General features: G+C 34.4%; 1 protein-coding gene across 5 annotated transcripts in view; it reads left to right on the forward strand.

The window, feature by feature from the left end:
• The window catches only part of LOC131957883 (cys-loop ligand-gated ion channel), a 121,537-nt gene that overhangs the window by 64,051 nt on the left and 33,768 nt on the right, over window positions 1-23,718 (forward strand). The window lies entirely within an intron of this gene.

Here is a 23,718-nt window from a genome sequence, read left to right on the forward strand (position 1 = left end):
CTTAAATATCAAACTCACCTGAATCAATACCTTAGTTTTAATATTGTATGATCGATTTATTGAACCGACATATTTCATGCTAGTGTATTGTGGGGGTATCTATAAGACGATAATTAAGATAAACACAGTAGTCTACGCAAAGGAAGGATTCTTGTTTGGGCGGAACCCAATAGTAGGTTTTGTGTGGAAGTGAATAGGTGGGTTTTTTTTTTTTTTTACCATAGCATCTGTTGAAAGTCTAAAGTTGTATGCACATATCGGAAAAAGCTCATGGTCGAGTTCAAACCCTCTGGCATATAATTCTCGATCCCTTCCAACACTAAACATTAAGAACGAAGAAGAAGAAGAAGTGTGAACATAATGATAAAACTTGCAGTGCCGTAGAATTATGGGAGGGTCGGTGTAGTGTTTCGTTCAGACTTTTTATTTTTTCTGAGGGGGGATAGGGCACTTGAAACTTTAGTGGGAGAAGGTGGAAGAGGTATAAGTATGTTTGTACTTTCTGTATGTATTTAAAAATTGTTCGAAGAGATGCCTGAAAGAAACCCTGGCATGAAGGTCATCCCAGTCTTCAACAAGTTAATCTACGTTTCATTATGTATCTGTCTTTGACCATCTCCTGACGTTACAGACTTACGATTGACCAGACCTTGAAAACCCGAACATAAAACACATGTTGATTGAATATTATCTACAATATTATGCCCAGTGTTTCTTCCAGACTTTTTTCTCTGGGGGGGGGGGGGGGGTACTTGAAATTTTCGGGGGGGGGGGCAGTAGACTTTCTTCGGGGGGCGGACACTGTTAAAAGTATATATTTTCTATATAAATTATATAAATTTCATTTCGTTCGGGTGGGGGGGGGGGGGGGGGCGGTAGAATTTTTTCGGGGGGGCTTTGCACCCCCCCCCTCGAAGAGATGCCTGGAAGAAACTCTGGTTATGCCTTGTGCCATTTGCGATGTTAGGAGTCTTTTTTTATAGCAGTTGTGTTTTTTAAGTATCGATAGACATAAATCAAAGCTCGTGAGATATAAAAACTCGATACTCAAGATATTTTAAGTATTGTAAGTCAAGAAATGTCAAGTATTAAAAGTCAAAAGTTTTAAAGTTGTGAAAGTCAAGTGGACTTAAGCATCTATACATTTTAGTATCGATTTTCAAACATATGTAGTCATGATAATTCAAGTTTCGTGAGTCAAGATTTAAATTTTAAAACTCAAGCGATGTATGTATCGATACTAGTATTTTAATTATATATATCCAAGCGACATACAACACATGTTTACGTAGTCGATACATTTCTTTACAAAATATCGATCGTGGAAAAATAAATACATGAGTATCGCAACCACAATCATATACCTGCGCAGTGTACGATCATCCACGGTTAACTTGAAGTATTCGATTTCACTCGAGACATTTAAAAGAATCGATTAGCGGTTATCTCACCCCTAGCCTCAAACAAAAACATTGGCAGACACACAGTACAAATTTTTAAACTGCCGCGGCATGACAAAGCATCGCCCGATGACGTGTTCGAAATAACGATTTTCGGAGCACGTGACTTGAGTCTACTCACCCTCTGTTGGTGGGCGGTGCCTGTAGCGGATCGTGAGTTGGTCTCACAAAGATGGCGTGCGGCGGAAGTTTTAAAGTATGTTGAGAAAATGAGCGGTTGCTCAAGGTTGAAGGCGGTCGAACGGTTGAGTGTTTGGTCAGGCGTATCGGTCGTTGACTTGTTGAAGTTGAACATTTTATTGCAACACCACCCCTTCCCCTACCTCTCAATACTTGAAAGTGAGATAGAAAGTGTGGGAAACGAGCAACTTCAGACTGAATTATCCTCTATAGCGGCGCCTATGTCCTTTAATATTTTTGAAAAAAAAATTGGGTTTGTGTAGTTCCATCTTATGCGCGTGTGTTGTTATGTATGCGTATGTGGATCAAGGGTGAAATTATTTTGAAATTTGATGTAAATTTAGAAATAAAAGTAAAAACTCTCAGCATTCAAATAGTGATAGTATTGAGTGAATGTGTTTGTCTTTTATTGGGTGTGTCGGCACAGTGAGTGTGTGAGTAAATTTGAGTGTTGGTGAGTTGGTGTTTTATTGATTGGGTGTGTCAGTGAATGCATGTAGAATAGTGGTTTATTGTGAGAATATATCGGCTGAATAAATGTGTCTGAGAGTACCTAGTGAGTTTGTTTGTCTGTGGACGAGTGTGTCCGTGAATGTGACAAACGATGTGACAGTAAAACTTTGTGACGTCTGTGTACTGTAGTAGCTGTGTGCCTCGTTTCTTTAACTCTGTACTTTCAAAAACTGTCACCAGTATGATACAAAACTGACACCAGTATGATACAAAACTGACACCAGTATGATACAAAACTGACACCAGTATGATACAAAACTGACACCAGTATGATACAAAACTGACACCAGTATGATACAAAACTGACACCAGTATGATACAAAACTGACACCAGTATGACTACTTATATGAACACCGTGACACAGAGATAAGTTATATCAAACTACAAATATTTGGCTTTGATATCTACAACTGCACCTACTCACCGCTCCATGCTCTATAAACCCACCGCTTCACCCCTCACCTCTTAACCTCTGCACTCTACGCTCGCATCAAATAAACAAACCAACTGCTTTCGTTCTCACACAATCTACGTGAACGTACGGCTATACATCAATGTCGAGTTCTGTTCTGATGTTTAAGACATCTTTTCTTTAAAGGCAATTATAAATGTATTAATTATATACATTGGGGAGATAATTGGAGTCATGTATAGCGTATTTATACTGGAAACTGCAGCTGTTGTACTCGATGAATACACTGAAATGTAAACTAACTAGCATATGAAAGGATGTAACGGGGGGGGGGGGGGGGAGTGGGATTCATATTTACTGTCATCAACACTATAGCGCATGAAAATATATTAAATTGTAATGACCGCTCATATATATATATATATATATATATATATATATATATATATATATATATATATATATATATATATATATATATATATATATATATATATATATATATATGTGTGTAAAAGTAAAGTTCCTTTAACAGACATATCAATCCTTCATGCAGATGAAGTAGAGTTTATATATTTCCTGACTTCGGCTTATGAATGCATAGGGCATCTAGCCGCATTTATTTTTTCTCTAATTTGAGTAATGTAACCATCATAACATGTTATTTGTAATGTTATAATAATGTTATAAGTATTATTTATACTGATGTATACGAATATTGCAATGCCTGTTTGTTTAAGTGAGAAACTTTTTTTTTAAATTTAATTTACATTTGTTTATAAAATGTTGTACGACCTAAAATTTGAAAATTATAGCATCAAATAACTCAAAACAAAACCATCTCGGTTTGTTTAGTTCCAGCCATTTTGTATAAGTTTATTTACACTTTGCCTTGCCTGGGTCCGACCAATCCATACCTCCCTTATGGTAGGATCACGGTCTATCTATAAATAGATGAAGTCAGATAAAAGGAAATGGATACCGGTATCGGCTTCAAACCGTTACTATAGCAACAGTCTAGGTTTAATTTCCTTTTGGTAAAAGTTTTAAAATCCTGATTATCAGCAACAATTTAAGTTCTTTGTAGTTGGGTTGTTTTTTGTGTTGGCTCTTGATTGCGTTTAGTTGTCTGTAAGCTTTAGACAACATAGGCATGCACACTTTGGTAGATTGCAAATTGAAGTAGTCTAAATTACCAAGCTTTCGAATAGATCTTCTTCTTCTTCCTTCTTAATTTCATAATTTTAGTGTTGGAATGGATCCCCTTTTGCTTTTCTTTTTGGGTTTGCTTCCATAGCCTTTGTCCAACCACAAACACACAAAAGCAGCGGTTGTTTGATTTTGGAATCCACCCCCAGCTAACGAGCCTCATCTAGAGACTTTTCGGTTTAGCAACCATGAGCTTAACCGACTCGACCACGCCGACCCCCTTCGAATAGATCAATTATACACATTTTATAGTTAGTTCTAGATTTTAAGTTAGGACTAGGATTGAAATAATATAAGTTTTGCTATGTTCTGCAATGTGCTTTGGTAAAAGCTTAGAATACGTGTGTGGTCAGCCACTTTCTTAGAAAATTCTGTCGTAGATAGACCTAGCTTTCCCCATCTGTGCACTTTTTTTAACAACATAACTCGTATCAACTGGTCAGTGTTTCTTTCATACATCTCTCCCGGGTAACTGCTTCCTTACCCTGCATCCCAAAAAAAAACGTCCACACCCTACCCCCACCCTGATCCTCAATTATTAGAACAAAAAAAAATCAAAAAGAAAATTAGAAATAAAATTATTCTTTAAACAACGCTCTCTACGACGTGCACAACAGCACACTATCTGAAAGAAACATTGTTACTCACTCTCCCCTTGTTTACATCTGTTGTTGGTCGGTTTCTATAGCAGATCGTGAGCACGCACAAAGATATCGTGTACATGAAATATCGAGTATGGGACCCCGTCAAAGACGAAGGCAGCCAAGCGTAGCCGAGTTTAGTCATGCATGTCGGTGCTTGACCCGTTTGTTTTTAACACGTTTTTATTAACTCAGCTTCGCGTGTGTTTGTTGTTAAAATTGACATCGAAAATTAACCCACTTCTGATTGCTCAATAGATCTGAAATTTGGCATGTAGGCTACTTTCGCCTAACAATTTCAGATGCAATCATAAAAACTAGCAATTAGAGACGGTAATTAGCTTAATTTAATTACGCCCCAAGGACCATAAAATTGAGGACATGATTTCTAAAGATACCGACAAGACTGGAGGCTTATAGACACAGTTACTTCGGCCCCAATCGATGTGAGCGCGCTGGCCGTGATCGTATAGTGGTTAGTACTTCGCGTTGTGGCCGCGACAACCCAGGTTCGAATCCTGGTCGCTCAAGATTTTTTTAGTCCGTGTATTTATAAACACTTAGTCAATTCATACTTAATCAAGTCATTAGATAAAGTAGAAAATAAACTATATAAAAAACTTTTTTAAAAACCACGTTTTTCATGTGTAGCAACGGACTAAAAAGGAGAAAATAAAATACTTAAAAAAAACTTTTTAAAAAACCACGTTTTTCTTGTGGACTAAAAAGTAGAAAATAACTATTTACATACATTTGATGACAAAAAACGTGGGTCGGGCAGATGGGTCGGGAAATTTGATGGTGAACGTACCCACGTTTTTTGTCATCAAATGTATGTAAATAGTTATTTTCTACTTTTTAGTCCACAAGAAAAACGTGGTTTTTTAAAAAGTTTTTTTTAAGTATTTTATTGTTTCCTGTTACTAGTTGCATATGGGACGTGGTGGTGGTAGATAGAGGGTGTATGTCCAGAACTGTAGATTATATAACGTCCTTGAGTCCACTCAGCTCTAATGGGTACCCAACTTATATTGGGTACAGCAATGGCGGATGGACATAGAACTAACTGTATTATCTCTTCACACGCCAAGAACAAGAAAACAGGTTAATTCTACTTCATCTCCTAATCCACATATTATTATATTTTATACAGTTGCAAATAATAATACTTAAAGAAGCTTGTATGTCCTGCAGTGTTTCTTCCATGCATCTCCGAAAAACGTCTGCCCCCCCCCCCCCCAAATAGAAAATATATATATATTTTTACCTGTGTGTCCCCCCCCCCCTGAAAATTTTAGTCCGCCACCTCCCACTCGCCCCAAAAATTTCAAGTGCCCCCACCCCCGAAGACAAAAGTCTGTAGCTGATGTGCTGCCACCTCCCCCCCCCCCCCCACCCCCACACTGAAATGTAACATGAAAAACGATCGTGACTAAAATTCAACATCGCGAAAAACAAAATGCTTCGATACGCCATTTTAACGTTGTGATAAAGATGCCAAACTAAATTATCCACATGCCGTAGTAATCTAAACAAACAATAACGTAATTGGTGTTAGCTCAGTTCGGTCTTGGCATGACTCACGATGCGTTGCGTCACACGGTGTCAGTGCCACGCGCTCCGTCCCGCGCTGTCACCTGCCGTCAGGTGAAGTGGCAGTTGGTTTTAAAAAAACCGGATTAAACCGGATTTTTCCGGGAGATCCTCCCGTTGCCAGAAGGTCACGCCTGAGATTCCGGCATCGACCGGTAAACTCGGCCATCTTTCTGCGACGGTTCTTTGTTTGCTGTACTATAACCTCCCCCCCCCTCACACACACACTCACCCCCCACACTCACTTAAACCCCACACACACACTCATACCCCCACATACACTCAAACGACACAGACACTCATCCCCCACCCACACACACACTCATACTCAACAGACTCAACCCACACACAAACTTATCCCCCACATACACTCACACACACGCACACTAACCCTCCCCCCCCACACTCAACCCCCCCCCCACACACACACACACTACCCCCCCCCCCCCACACACACACACACTACCCCCCCCCCCCACACACACACACTCATACCCCCCACATTCACTCACATACACGCACACTAACCCCCATCCCCCCACACACACACTCATACCCCCACATACACTCACACCTTACACACACTCACCCCCCCTTCCCCCCCCCCACACACCCACCCATACATAACCTCACATCCGTTCTCCCTCACTGTCTATACCATGTCTCACTTTAATTGAACTAAATTACATCACTCGTTTTTTTTTTACTTGCAATGTTTGTATTGCTATTGATCAGGACGTTACGTACATACACGATATGCTCTACATTGATTTTGTAAGACTAATGTATTATTTAAATTAACATGTTTTTGTGATGCACACGATCTGATTAAATACGTCTTTATTATTTAACCCGGTTTTTAACTCTTAATAATTCTAGTAATTATTTAGTATGTTGATCACAAAAAACAAAATTATGATTGTATATATGGTATAATTGGAATGCACAAACTGCCCCCATCAGAAACAGAAAAAGACATCACAGAGGCGGCACCGAAACCAAGACGCCGAAAAGGTCGGCACCAGAAGCCACGCCTTTAAAGACCGCCGCCATTGATTTCGTCTAATCCCCTCGTCACTGGGTCAAAAACTGTAACATCCGCGTGATAATGATATTTCGTTTCATAAAGGTCACTGCGACTTAAGAATAGGAGCCAACAAAGAAAGACCGTGTTTCGAAGATTAACGACATCTTGGGAGATTCAAGAGAACTGAATACATCGATTTCAGCTTTTATAATGTATTTTTTTACTTTAATTAATAACAGTGGCTAACTCTTTTATTATTCAATGGATTACAAATAAAATTTCATTTCGATAAATGCAGACATATTTGCATTACTAAACAGATTAAACAATAGCTATCGTCACAGATTTTGGACAGATGTATATTGTAGCTGAGCAGGTTCAGTACTTATTAAACCCGGCTATGCATGTATCAATCTTTACTAGACCCAAAACACATGTTTTATTGGTTATGATTAAAATCACATGTAGCATGGGCTAGACTGCATGTGTTTCTGCTGACATCTGCAGTTTATCTCTTGTTTGACATTTCACAATGTCTTAAATATCAAATTTTGACCGCAGCTTCATTCAATACCTTTTGGCCGTGTTTTCAGACAAGAATTATTTTTTTTAATCAGTGAAACGTTTTTTGCTGCACAAATTGAATATGTCTTCTGCTAACAGTTGGGATACCAAGCTTTGTTTGTGTACAGTATTTGTTTACCTTTATATTACAATCGTCGTTTTATTAAATACAACTATTCCCCATTTCAAAGAGAAAATCCTAACTAAACACCATACATGCATCTCCCTAAACTTAAAATTGGATTACCCGTGTCAACTACCTTTAAGTACACTTAGATAAGGTACACTTATATAAGCTTATACTTCTTTATTTTAGTAGAAAAAAAAATACTTTTTTTTATTCTTCGAGAGTTTTGACGTCATCACATTCGCTACGTCATCGGGTCATAATATGTAACGCATGAGCTACGTGACATTTGGTTTCGAAATACCATGGCAACCTCTCATACAGGAAGGTGAAGCCTCAATTACACGATGTCTGCACCACGGACTGATGTAAGAGGAGTGTGTATTTGATCGGGTAGCCTGAATGTAAGGGCTAAGTAAATATCGATGGGTATCGATTACTAATACTGGCCACGTAAGTCCGGTAAGACAAGGGAGATCAAACATGTGCAGTGAGCGGAAACGAGGTGAAAACGAAGGAGACGATTCTTGAGAGAATGCACCAAGCTAGGGGAAGGGGAAGTAACCGTGTTGAGCTAGAGTGCAAGAATTCCCGCCCCTAAGTCATCAAGTATAATTTATTTGTTTGGTCCTAAATCACCAAGTATCTTTATTTCTTTAGCCCTAAGTCATCAAGTATCTTTTATTTGTTTAGCCCTAAGTCATCAAGTATCTTTTATTTATTTAGCCCTAAGTCATCAAGTATCTTGTATTTATTTAGCCCTAAGTCATCAAGTATCTTTTATTTATTTAGCCCTAAGTCATCAAGTATCTTTTATTTGTTTAGCCCTAAGTCATCAAGTATCTTTAATAAATCCGGAAAAATATAGTTATATTGTATTGGTATATTTATGCTGATTATGATGTATTTTTGAAACGACTTTGTACTTTTTCTTCAACCATCGATGTTTATATTTTTAGTCTATTTTAAGCATCCTGAAAACTAAATCTTAATTTGCATTATTCTTAACCATGGTTAGATTTACAAAACTCATTTACTTAAATCTAAAATATAACATAGTTTTAAGTACTTTATGGCAAGGTTTTGATACATTTATTTAAACGGCGTAAAATATTTGAATACTTTTGACCAGATTCTGTTCAACGTCTAGATTCTAACTAAGGCAGATATATGAGAAAATGATTAAAGATTTTAGATACAACATTGTTAATATCATATATATATATATATATATATATATATATATATATATATATATATATATATATATATATATATATATGTATATATATATATATATATATATATATATATATATATATGTATATATATATATATATATATATATATATATATATATATATATATATATATATATATATATATATATATATATATATATATATATATATATATATATGAGCCAACCCACTAACCAAATTCCCCAGTAGTCAGTGCTGCTTATCTTTACTCAGATTGATGTGTTAGTTTCAACAACGAATTTTAAAAAATTAAATTTTCCATCAAACGGTCTTGAAAAACTATAACACCGTCCATTGGGGTGTGAGTATTTACTTCAATCCTACAAAATGTCAATACCAAAATGTCAATAGTCCACCTAACAGTGCCACTGTTCAGCGGGTCGTGTAGTCAAATCACCATGGCAACCAGAAACCACCAATGCTGTTTGATTAAATACCTAGTAGGCGGACGTCGATGTCATTATCTCTTCATTCATTGATGAGAAGCTCATCATTTTTTTTCGATCGTCGGAATCGTCCTCGGTGTTGGTAGATTGGTACTCGTCTACCGAAGTGGAATCGATTATTTTTTTTGTATGGAAAAAAGGTTGGGATAGAATGTGTCGATACGGAAATCGGAAGGTATCGCCAGACGATGGTTAAGTGGTTTACATGTTGGGTCTTATGGGCGTGGCGATTTGTTTGAACTGGTTGCCAAGGTGACGGATTTGTGTTTAATAAACTCGTACGATAGGCTTGAGTCAACAGGGTCGCGACATGGTATTTGTTGAAGGTAGCTGTAACATGGAGGATGAATTGTTGCCATAGTATTTTAATACCATTCAATATTTTTTTTGTCCAATATTTGTAGTCTCCATCAGTTTTTTTTTTTTTTTATCCACGAATGTTGGAATGCAAAGTGTAAAATCTACAATCCATGGTGTTTAATATTATTGGTTAAAAACTTGTATTATAATTGTATATTATATTACTTGTATCCTGCGTCTGTATTGTCAAATATTTTATTGTATTGTCCAAATAATTTATATAAATTATTTATAGTATCCAGCATTAAACTATATCTTATATTTGCCTGTTTATCAAGTTGAATAAAAAACAAAGTATAAAAAAAATAATTTTAAAATATTAATGTTGCATTTAGAGTTGTAATAACACAGATATGCCTTTTGCATTACAGCTTAATCTTAGTCAATATATATTATTTCGACGATACAGATTATTAAAATTTAAAAATGCAAAAAAAAAAAAAAATGAGAGTAGTAATATAATACTCCAGCTTGCAATGGGGGGCGTGGTCGCTCAGTACAGCGCTCGATTAAAGCGAACCAATCATTGGCTTAGAGAAAGTCAAGATTGCTAGGCTTATATTTAACCCTCGTTATTAAAAACCAAGTAGCCTATGTCCGTAGTCTTACAGTTAACGAAACAAACTAGTCCAGTAAATGAAAGATGAAATCGATCCATGGGACGGCTTGGTCGAATAGTAGAACATACGACTGCTAACTCAAAAGTTTTGAGTTCAAATCTGAATTTAGTCCGTAGAACGTAGATAAGTCCACCCAGTTCTGATGGAAATCTAACTTAATTTATAGAAATTAAAGTCGGCTGGGCTTTGATTTATATTAATGTACCTTGATCAGATAAACAGACGAACTCTACTTTATGTATCCTCTTGATCGTCAATGAACTTGCTAGTTTCATAAACCACATACAAACACACGACCATCAGATGTCTTGTGAGAAACCAAATGACCAATTATTAAATTCCAGATTTTGAATTTTGCAACGTGGAGCTCAACAAAAGTACACTTGGCATTTCCGCCAAATACTATCATTAGTTTGGTCGTATTGATTAGTTCGTAGTAGTGTTTTCTTTCTTCTGCATTTACAATAGCTTAAAAACATGAAGAGAATAGAACTTACTTTACAAATATCGGTGTATTTGAGGGGAAACAATCCCGTATTTTTCACTACAATTAAATTACTACTATACAGATGGGAACATTATGGAACATAATGAGACAGCGAAATAGAAACCAAAGCTTCAAAAATAAAAGCTTGTGTCATATTTATATTTCGCGGTCAATTTTTGTACTTAAATACACACATTTAGAAAACATTTAAAGACGGTCTTAATTAGTAAATCTTTTAATTTTAATAAGCTACTGCACATTTTACTGGCACTTATTAATTAAATTTTCAAAGCTTCCTAATTGGGTGATTGATTGGTTGGTTCGCCTGTTTTATCCCCTTATAATTACAAGCGCTTACGATGATACACCGTACACCGGGTAATTAGTTTCTGCCTATCGATTTCATCTTTCATTTAATGGACTAGTTTGTTTCGTTAACTGTGACACTACGGAAACAGACCACTTGTTTTTTAATTTACCATTCTAAAAAATGGTGTAGTTGTGTATATTCATATTTCCGTGTTATCTAAGCGCTAATGCGTTTTGACTGATTATGCAGATTTTATTAGGTTATAGTTTTTAAAAAAAACTACCATAATATGTGCTCTTTTGTTATCATGTGTTGTAACTGATGAAAACTATTTTAATAGGAACATAGATTGATTTAAATTAATACGCCTGTGCTTGCTTTATAGTAGATATCATACAGCTATAGAAATATCTTTAAGGAACTGAGGGAAAAAATATTTTAATAGGAACATAGATTGATTTAAATTAATACGTCTGTGCTTGATTTATAGTAGATATCATACAACTATAGAAATAACTTTAAAGAACTGATGGAAAAAATATTTTAATCTGCTTTATAGTAGATATCATACAACTATAGAAATAACTTTAAAGAACTGATGGAAAAAATGTTTTAATCTGCTTTCATAAAACTATAGATATAACTTAAATAACTGTTATGTTGTTTTTTTTTTTTAAATCGCAAATACATGAACATAGCGGATGACTTACACAGTTTATGTGAATTCGATTTTGTTTAATCATCTAGACTTTATAGAGTTTCTCATTATTTGGTCACTCAGCTAAAATACTCGTTACACTAGAACTGGTTGACCGAGAGCTTGAACCAGGCAATTAACAAAAACATTACCCACATTTCAATTATCTCAGGGTTTTTTTTTAAGGCTCTATGATTTTAACCTTAAGCTCACCTATAGCGTACAAGTCAGCATTACCGACCGAAGTTCTTGGTTGTTTAATGGGGAGCTAATCTAAATCCAAATCAGCGATTATTTTTATTAAGGTAATCGATACCTCGGTTCTATCAGCCGGCTAGTATCTGGTATCGTGCGGAGAGTTTTATCGAGTATTTACACGATATAATTTTCAGGTTATTCAACACATCTAACTTTTTTAGTATTTTTGTATTAATGAAAAAAATCCAAGAATAAAGGAGACGGTTTTAATAAATAAATAAATATATGAATATATATATATATATATATATATATATATATATATATATATATATATATATATATATACATGTATATATATATATATATATATATATATATATATATATATATATATATATATATATATATATATATATATATATATATGTATATATATACATGCATATATATATACATGTACATATATACATATATATATATCTACATCTTTGTTTATTTATATGTGCCTGTGTGCTAGAAATACGTATGTGTTCTCGTGTTTATAATTCTGTATCCACATATATATGGTGCTATCTAAGATGATACATGTTTTTGTGTCCGGGTGCATCGTGATCATGTGACCGTCAACATCTGACGTCATCCAATCATGTACACGCACCCGCATTACCTGTGTCCGGAAGACTTCAAAGTTTGCTCTCCCAAGTTAAATCTCCGAAAGTCACGTGATTCCCGTATGTCAATACTGTTCAATGAAGTCGGCTTTTTAAAAAAAAAAAAAGAAAAACCTCGAGAAAATTCTTCGTGGAGACACACGGGTTGTGTTCGATAAACAGCTATTAAGTATGCGGAGATTTTTTTCTTGTTTGTTACATTTAATTCTACACTTCATCGAGCTCTCTGCAGTCAGCTTCTCGTTGTTTGTGAGTTGTTTCCCTTGGATGGTAAACTCAGTGTATACGATTTTCACGGATTTACGTGTATTTTAATACATCTATATTTTCCAAGGATTAAATGCATAACATATTTTGATGATAATCTAAGTTTTTTGTGATAGTAAGTACGGAATTTTAAAGAAAATTTCCTACCAACGTAAAAAAAATAATTAAAAAGACTAGTTTTCTACGATTATTGTTTAACATTTATCTAAATTAAGATTTTAGAATAAAAAATTCTAAGCCAACATATAATTACACGAGCTAGATGTAGGTGTGTAGAAAAGGTTTAGACTTTAAATCATCAGATATGAAGACGACATGTGTAGTCTGACGTCATTTCCCGTCCGTGTTATAATCTAGATCGTGACAACTATTTCCGGTTCTTCTGACAAAGCCTCTAAACTTTGTTGTCTACGTTTGTGCCTAGTTAATTTGTGTAGCGCAGTATTACATATGAAGTGACAGGTGAAGTTTAAAGTAGATATCTATTCTTCTTAACATTTCTTTATTAAGCTAAGAAGTTCAGCTATTTTAATATTATTAAGTTCATCTTCGTTTTTGAATACATCTTTTGTATATTTAGAATCATTATCAATATATTTCGTTTTTCGTTTTCTACATAGTAAAAGTCGTTGTTTTTAAATATATTCTATGTAAGCTCAAGGAAACTAGGTCGTATGGATTTTAAAATTACCGTTACCAAATGCAGCTGAGCACGTACCGCCATTTTGTTTCACCGCCTGCTGCATTTATGTATCGTCTGCTAGCCGTTATCTATCGAGTGACGCACACAACACACGACCGACCTTGAAATGTCTGGCACCGTCGATCCTGAAGCCTGGAGAATTCTTGACAATGGCATTCAAATAAATTATAGACATTCTCATCTGGCAATTAGATCTACGTCTTGACTTCAGGGGAGAAGATTTTTTTTTACTAATATTTTACGCATTGTGATTGGTGGGATGAGATGAATGACGTCACGACACACAAACACCGGAACGGTCACGCCAATGGAGCGAGGACTAAGCATGAAGATATGGCCAAAAGATCGCGTCTTATTTGCACTAATGGATACTCGTTCGAAGAATGTCTAAACCGGCATGTAAGTATATCAGGTTTTGCCAACAAAGCGGCTTTGTTTTGTCTCGTGTTGTCAATCTATACATATGTCGGCCATCTGCCGTCAGCACGACGCACGCGCATAACACTAATCAATAAACATTCCGTTTCCTGTTTGAAATTCGCATGATCTCCGCCATTTTGTGAAAACTCAAACTAGCGAAGTATTATATATATATATATATATATATATATATATATATATATATATATATATATATATATATATATATATTTATATATAAATATGCGTGTAAATAATGTATATATATATTTATAAATTCATTAATAATTATAACCACATATATATATATATATATATTTATATATATATTTATATATATATATATATATATATATATATATATATATATATATATATATATATATATATATATATATATATATATATATATATATATATATATATATATAATTATTACGCATATATTTGTAATTGTGCATGAATAACCTACATTGATAAATAGTGTTACTAAAAATAGAATGTCGCACTATTTACACCTGTAAATTCCCAGTGTTGTTTGGGCGTGCCAGACAGGCCTGTGTGATGGATGACAGCCACACGAAAATGTCAGCATTAGCACTCACGCAATAGGCATGTGTTGAGATACATATCAATCGCAGATTAACTCCGTAACTCGCAGTATACAGTGTGAGGTGGGGGGATAGAGAGAGAGAAGGAAAGAATTAAATAAAATATAAATTATAATATTAATAATTATTATTGGGCTTAAGAAAGAGAGAGAGGGGTGGGGAATTGAAAAAGAGGAAAGAGGTTAAGAGAGAGAACTGTGTAGGGGAAGAGTTAGATAATTAATTTTCTATGTAGAAATATACATGCGAAGTAAGTCCTGCCCTTGTTTTGGGGCGTATTATATTTTTGTTCCTGTTAATTAGATTTACGGATATATTCGTGTACATGTAATCGTCAAATTTGAATTTGTGTTAAAATTATCTGCAGTTGATGTCAAATGACTTTAATTTAAAGAGAGTGTTGAGTTTCGAGGTTGATTTATTTGTATCGGTGATGCAATAATTACAAAATGTAGCTAAATCTTCTCTATATAGCTTATTTCTAATTTACAAACGCGTTTATTTTACTGATATACAAAAAAAAGTTACAGCAGAATGTCAATACTTTTCTCCTTCGCCGCCATTTTAAACTCGAGTTTGAACTTCAACATTTAAACATGGCGCAGTTCAAACAGACTAAATCCTCTGCTAGCTACATTAATGTCTCTTTAGGGAAATGAGGCTCACCAAATACCAGGTAAGCCCAGGTAATGAGCGCTATTTCTGCTTACCAAACATGGCTTCAAGCGAATGTCTCCTCCTTTTAAAATCGATAGGCTAAATTTAAACGAATCTATTTACGAAACAAATGTAATAATACCGAATTTTTAAAATATATTTTTTTTAAATCTCGTTTAATAAAGATTTCATGTTTGTTCGTTAACCTTGAAATGCCATGAGAGGGTGGATTGTAATTAATGTAATTATTGAGTAATTAATGGGTAGATAATTAAATGGTGTAAAGTTGATAATGGTACCACTCCCAGATTAATTGCTGCAAGTCGGCATTGATCAGGGATGTGTAGACAAGTTATATTTCTCACACATAATCACATGATGCAGCGGTTTTCATACTTTGCTAATTTTAGAAATTGGGCAGATTCAGATGACGAAAGAGTGTATTTGTTGAAGTAACTCTTCACAGTGGAGATAACCAATGTATCTTAAACTGGAACATAATCTGAAATTTTGGTCATAGGTAATTAAATTATTATTTCAGAAAAATTTTTGCGAAATGGGAATGTTTTTTTTTTCCTAGTTAGTAAAAAGATACAACAAATCTTCATTTACCGATTATTGTTGTTGTCTAAATCACAATTTATCTAATTACGATTTTAAAAAATAGCTCCATTTTTTTGCTAACTGCTAAATCTAGATCACTTACCAAAGACTAGTTAATTAACCTTTTTGTGTTAATTTTAAAAAGTAATCATACTTCCTAAAATACATTGCGCGCTTTTATAAATATTATTGCTTAGTGCATATGTACCGAAGTTCAATATATTTTTAAAAGCTAAATTTGTTCGCATATTAAAAAAAATGAATATAATCGCTTGACAACCCAAACGGCCGACGTGATACAAAAATAAATCCGTGCATTAAACCTTGTACAGTCTCGAAGCCATCAAGTCGGCAGCCCAACTGTCAAACTGACACACCGGAGTTGACATGTAGAGGGGGAAAAATCTGGCCCCCGTAGTCTGGCACTGACTGGCACCGTGGCCCTCGAGTCGCTCAAACGTCTGGTGATTCTGCTCCTCGGGTTAACGGATTGAGACATTGATGTGACATCCTCGCGCTTGGTTGGAGGTAAAGGACCGACATATTTACCGCTGTGTGCGGCTTGAATAGTCTCCCCTTGATTTCCTAATGTTTATTCTCCCTTGATGTAGTGTAGTTCAAAATTACTCCAAAAGAAATTTCATTTTTTTTTAAATAAGTGTATTTTAGTGTGGGAGTTTATTTTCTTTTTATTTGCATTTCAAGTGATGGCCATTTTTTTTCCATATTTTATAGATTGAAAAAAAATAAAACATCAATTTGAGTATGTTACCTTGTTTATTAATATTCTGGATTATCTCCTCTTTGTACCATTATTCTGAATGGTCTCCCTTGTTCAACGATACTCGCACTAGTATCCACTTGTTTTTAAATACGCTGAATACTCTCTTTTTTTTTCAACGCACCGAATAGTCTCCTGCATATCCCTTCGCTGAATTGTCTCCCATGTTTATCACTACGTTGAATAGTCTTATCTGTTTATTAAAATGCTTAAGAATCCCATTATTTTATCAACATGCTTAATGATATCCGCAGTGTATCAACATGATAAGTAGTTTCCAGTTGTTAAAAAACATGCTAAAGTGTCTAAAACATGAGTACCAACATATTAAGCGTGTCATCTTGTTTATTAAGAATACTGAATAATCTCCCTTGATGTGTAACCATGGATATTTGTCTCCCATGATGAGTATACAAATAAAATTATCTCCCTTGGTGTACTCAAAGTCTGAAATCGTTGCCTCGATCGATTAACTATACTAAAAATACTTTCAATAAAATCTAAATTGGCATTTGGCTTTAAAAGTGTTTCAAAATTATTTTTCTTTTTTAAAAGCAAAAATAATAATAATAATGATAAGTGGCTTATGGAAACTGGATTTTCATTTCTTTTTATTGTGTATTAAAATATTACGTAGTAGACATCAGACGTTAACTACGTTCATGCAGTAACATCTCCCCCCCCCCCATCGTCATTATAGCTGCAGCCATGACCCGGGTCAATCTGATTAACTTGCACGAAAATTGCTGGCTGTCCAAGAAGTAGGACACACACACACACACACGCCGACGACGTGATTGGGACAAATATAGCCGCCCCATTCATTTACCAGCTTACGTCATAATTGGCCCTAAGGCTTCGAGGCTACAACGGTAGCTACGCCAATTAATTAAGCTTAACGCGTCGTCGTGGTTTCTGAAAGGGAAAAAAATGTTTTTTTTTCTAGTTTGCAACTAGGTGGTTTGATTTGAGTTTTCAAAGTTGCATGAAAAATTAATAAAATAGAACTTCATGTTTCTATATTAACAAAACCAAAAGTAGAAATGTATTTTTTGCAAAAAAATGTGATTAAAATTAATAATTGAAAAGCTTGTCGTATTAAAAAAGTTGTATTGAATGCAAATTGTATTTAATGTTTTGATTATATTACAATTTTAATAGCTAAAAGATATAGCCGCTGATTTTAGTTAGACTGAATATCTTATTAAATGAATAAGCTGGAAAAAAGATTAATATATATAACGTTACATTTTTATAATTTTTATAGAAACAAATTCCTTAAATGCCAACATTACACGACTCATTAATCATTAGCTAAGAGGTGCGATTATGCATATAAAAACACACACCATTCCTCTATTTTCTAAAATCTTAGGTCAGTGAAATAGCATGTTTTTTATGATCTATAAATAGCCACACTGTTTAGAGAATATCTCAGTGACGACAGTTTTGTGAGGTAAATGATGCATTGGTTGGGACGGTAAAGTGGACGGTTTTTATATTTCTGACGTTTGTTTTATATCACTTAATGCAGGGGTTCCCAACCTTTTTTTACTCTAGAGCACATTCTAAAATATTGGTAGGGTGGCGGGCACCACCTATTTTAAATCGACAAACTCCTTCCAGAGGCGTAACGACCTTTCCCGTCACCCGGGGACAAAACTCGATTTGCACCCCCCACCTCAAACTTTCGATTTGCAGCACCCCCCCCCCTCAAACTTTCGATTTGCAGCACCCCCCTCAAACTTTTGATTTGCACCCCCCCCCCCTTCAACCTTTCAATAATGTTTATGAACAAAATTATGTCTTTGTCGAATAGTGACTTAATGGGTAGTAATAAGAGTTAGTAAAGGGAGAGCACTCATGATTCGAATTGTAACTTATTAAATTCCGCATCTGTTGATTTTATCCAGTAATCTTAATTAATGTCCGGTACTTTAAATATTTTTTATTAATTTAAAAAAATAAGGCTTTTATATTTTGTGATTCTAAAATATTTTATCTGGATATCTTGCACGCTAATCATATTTGTAATATAAAATAATACCTTATGTAAAAACAAGTTTTACAGATAAAATAATACAATATAAAGACAAATGTAAACGAATGTAATGACTGATCCTTATTGCTAACTCTGTTCGTAAAATTGATTGAGTTATATCCCCTGTCTATATTGATGTAAACTGCGAAAACATACACGCTCGCTGCGATCCAACGACGGGATGTATGTTATTTGTGCGATGTTTGCTCATAATGTATGCACGTCCGCACTCGTTTGAGTTCATGTTGTTGTCATGTATGTGTACACACATACACCCAATCCGCTTTCACACGTACCCCCCGACCCCCCCCCCCCCCCCCTCGTGTTTGTTTGATTTTCGCGTTGTGCAAACTACCTGACGATCACAGACCCCGATCTCGGTTTGAGGACCGGATGAATAATTGACGCATGCGCAGTGACACTGCTTTCATTAGCGAGCTCAATGCCGGTACCGTTGGCGCTAGTTTTTCATTATGTCCCCGCTGGAAATGCTTTCATTACGGTCCGATACTGAGCTCATTATTCGGGTATTGTGTCGCCAGCCAAGGCCACGGAGCCAGAATACGCGTCAAAGGTGAAGGTCACGCACTCATGAAGCAGCTAATAATTTAATCTGAAATAGCAACGCGCGCGGTTAGACGTAAAACAATATTACAAATTGATAAAATTAGTATGTGATAGTATAAAGTAAATAATACACAAGGGTTATCATTTTACTTTAGTTAACACTATGTATTATATGGAATTACATGGCTTACTTTGGATAGCATATTACAAATTATTAAGTTTAATTAACAAAAGACACGTTATCATTAACTGTGGATTCAATGCATGAAGAAACCCGAATGTAAATTAATGGAAGAGTATACTGTCATTAAGCGAGAATACCAACATGTTTGGTTGTCAGATAATGACGTAAAGGTATCCCAAATTTGACCATTTTGTGGACCGTCTGGAAAGTGTTAGCGAATGAAAAAGCGATAACAGTTGTTAATATCTGTAAGTTTGGGAATGGAGTGGTAGCGTGGCAGAGCCAGCAGTCAACAACCCGTTGGTTGTCTTTTAACTAGCTCTATATATTTTACTTCTGTATAGCCACCACTTTACCTCTGTAGAGCCAACATCTTACCTTGTATAGACACCATCTGTTCTCCGTATAGCAACTATCTTATCTCCGTAAAGAAACCATCTAATCACTGTAAAGCCACAGTCGCTATATCTTTATATTTATCGTCAAATCTCTGCGTAGTTATATAAGCTACCAACAAACTCTTATACGTAATACTTTGAAAAGTTTCACCGTAGAGACTAGTGTCTTAATTCGTAGGACATTGACCCTCATAACATCTTTCTACACCAACCAACGTCATATTGATACATATTTTATTAGTTTACCATGTATGCCATAAAAACGTAACAAACCTATATATTTAATAATGCACCTATTTTTACAGTATAAATAACGGAGTTATCTTTGAAAATTAACAGCCCAGGAAAATCAACAGTTATTTGTAATGCGATTGCATTAATATTATTCATTAAATTGTGAAACTAATCGATTCAATCACTACATTTTTTTTTTTCTTTTTTTTTTTTTATAAGTTTTCCAACGCAGAAATCACTAAATTGAATCGTAAAACAATTTACCTTCCTTTTCTAACATCGTTAAACTATTACCGCAGTATTTAAAAGAAAAAGATTGCAATTAAAAAACGTTAACCGATTATCAAATCACATACGTAATAAAAAATTTAAACAACACAAATTAATTAATTCTTTTCTGATTTTTTTAATGGAAAAAAAAAAATATGTTAACCTGTAACAAGGTTCATACGGTACGCTGACCGATCAAGTCCCTATCACTCTGTTTGATTGTAGCGAATCTTTTGTGCGGGTTATCTACCCTGGTTTAACTTTCAAGTCCCCTCCATTAGACGCGCATTCGCCGGGGCTTAAATGTTCTCTCGATCGCGGACATAAAGAACCAAGGGAGATAAGTCCACACATTACTTCCCTTTGGGAATCGGTAAAATGAGACAGACTGTTGTGTTCATTAATGACGCGGGGATTAAACACAAATAAAACCCGAAAAAAAAACCAATACCAAACATAATTGTTAAAACACACAGAATGTTGATTTTTCTGCTGAATTGTAACTTTGGAATGAGATCAATGCAATTTTAAAAATACAGATCTGTTATATTATATATATATATATATATATATATATATATATATATATATATATATATATATATATATATATATATATATATATATAATTACATATATTGACAAATATACACATTTTGACTCATTTGACAAATATAAATTTTAGCAATAAATCGAACATAAATATAGCAACTCAATTACTTTAAAGATGCAAACACACAATTTACGTTTTGTTCATGACCATATATGGAGATGTTGAGTGTTTTGTTACTCTTTTTACTACAACGGAGGGGGGTGGAGTGGGTAGTTGTGAAGGTCTAACATAGAACCATGGACCCGACAATGGCTATTCATACCTTATCACCAACACCCAAGGGGGAAAAAAGGTCAATTATTCACACGGCTATAAAACGATTATCATCATTAGACCGTAGCTTAGCGTGTTTGAAGTCAAGAAGGTCCTTTGCTGCGGCTAAGTGAGGGTATACATTTTTGATGAGCGCTCTCTTTGTGCGGTTGGCGTGAAATGAGCCTTTGTTGCGAAGAAATGCCGTTGTTTTTAAAGATGCCATTGTTTTAAAAATTGCCTTTGTATGAAAAAATGCCTTTGTATTAAAGAAATGCCATCGTTTTAAAGAAGAAATGCCATTGTTGTAATGAAAGGCCATTGTTTTTAAAAATGCTAGTTTTTGTTTGTTTGTTTTTTGTTTTTTGTTGTTTTTTTTTTTGTTTTTTTTTAAGAAATGCCTTATGAGACAAAATAATAGTCCCTATGAAGTCTGCTTTAAACAAGTCTGTCTTTTTAAAAAGAAATACAAAGTCTGACTTTACAAGTTGTAGTTTTTAAACTCAAACTATCTCGAAAATATCGACGTTTGCTGTTAGTTGAAAAACCGATTTGGAGTATTTAATACACAGTGGTATAGGTCAATGCACTCACAAGACAGGGTGGGGAGGGATGTGGATTATTCTTACAGAGGGTTTTCACGTAAACTGGGGACCGAAAAAATTATATTTTTTTGCATTTGTATTAGAAAATAAAAATTATGGATAAGCATCACAAAAGTTGTCTGTTGGTGATTTGAGGGGAGGGGGTGTCTTTATCGCGTAACGCCCAAACTAGTGACTTCCTTAGATAATGGTGTGCATATGAAGATGCCTTAAGATTTCCCGTCTTTTAAGTGTGTGAGGCTAGCATCTATACTTTATCACTTAAGTTTAGTTAAGGTCAAGTTAAGATTTAAAGCATGTACTATGTTTATTTACCATAGGTATGAAATAAAACTTGAATTAGCGTAAGGGTTATGCTTAGCCATGTCGTACAGCTTAGGAGACAAACTAAGTAATTAATTAATACATTTTTGATTATGTATATTCTTAATTAAACTTCTCCTTGCTTTGAAAGGCTAGATGAATCATAACTTCAAAACAAAATATCGTGTTGTATTGTTGTTGTTTTTTTTTTTAGAAAAAATACTCCCTATTATATTTTTTTGAAATGTTTGAAATCAATCTTAAGGAAATCAATATTTGGACCAAGCCCACCCCATCCTCAGCATCCCACACGTATATATGCGTAGATGTCTGATTCACTGGGTTATTTCCCTTGAGGGGATGGGTTGAAAAAAAAATACCCACGGCAAAGTAAGATTCCGTCACTAGCAGCATTAAACATTCACCAGGGGGCGCTTTCCTGTCCATTGATCCACTTCCTGCGTGAGCAGTGATCAATTGTTGACCGTCAGCCTTGCGCGTCACCGCTACGGCCAGTGACGTCCCATGACGTATACGAGGCGTGACTGCTCACTCTGAGCTCGACTGCTACTGCGTCCATTTATTGCGTAATGATACATACACCTTAAAAAATGTAAACATTATGTAAACAGAATATGAATAGAAACTTGAAACTAGTTACTAGAAGCAAAAATTAATATTTTGCTTTATATCAATTATTGTTTAATGAATGTATTGACATATATAAAAATTATGCATACATATTTATGTAAATATTATATATATATATATATATATATATATATATATATATATATATATATATATATATATATATATATATATATATATATATATATATGAGTGTGTATGTGTGTGTATTTCTCTCTCTTTTATACACACACACACTGACACACACATATATAAATATATACAAACATGTATATATATATATATATATATATATATATATATATATATATATATATATATATATATATATATATATATATATATATATATATATATATATATATATATATATATATATATATACATGTTTGTATTTAGACAGGTAAGCAAATCAGAGTGTACACGTTCTATTTGTCTTGGTGGCACATTATGACAGCTATATTAACACTGAGTAAATGTTAACGTAGTTTGATGTCTGTGTTCTCTGTATCGATCGTACGTCGTATGATACTTTAAAACTTTTGTATTAAAATGTAAAGTTCACCAGCTGCCTACGTAAACAAAGTGCCATGTATATGTGGAATACAGACTACATCACATATATCACATAATAAACATAGCTGTTGCATTTACATTGAGAGGCGACTAGGATTTACGTGTGCCTGTGTGTAAACACGAATTTACCATTTATATATCGATATATATATATATATATATATATATATATATATATATATATATATATATATATATTTA

Source organism: Physella acuta, unplaced genomic scaffold (genome assembly GCF_028476545.2).
Source record: "Physella acuta isolate Inbredline_101_S28 unplaced genomic scaffold, ASM2847654v3 ptg001275l, whole genome shotgun sequence".
NCBI classification, from domain to species: domain Eukaryota; kingdom Metazoa; phylum Mollusca; class Gastropoda; family Physidae; genus Physella; species Physella acuta.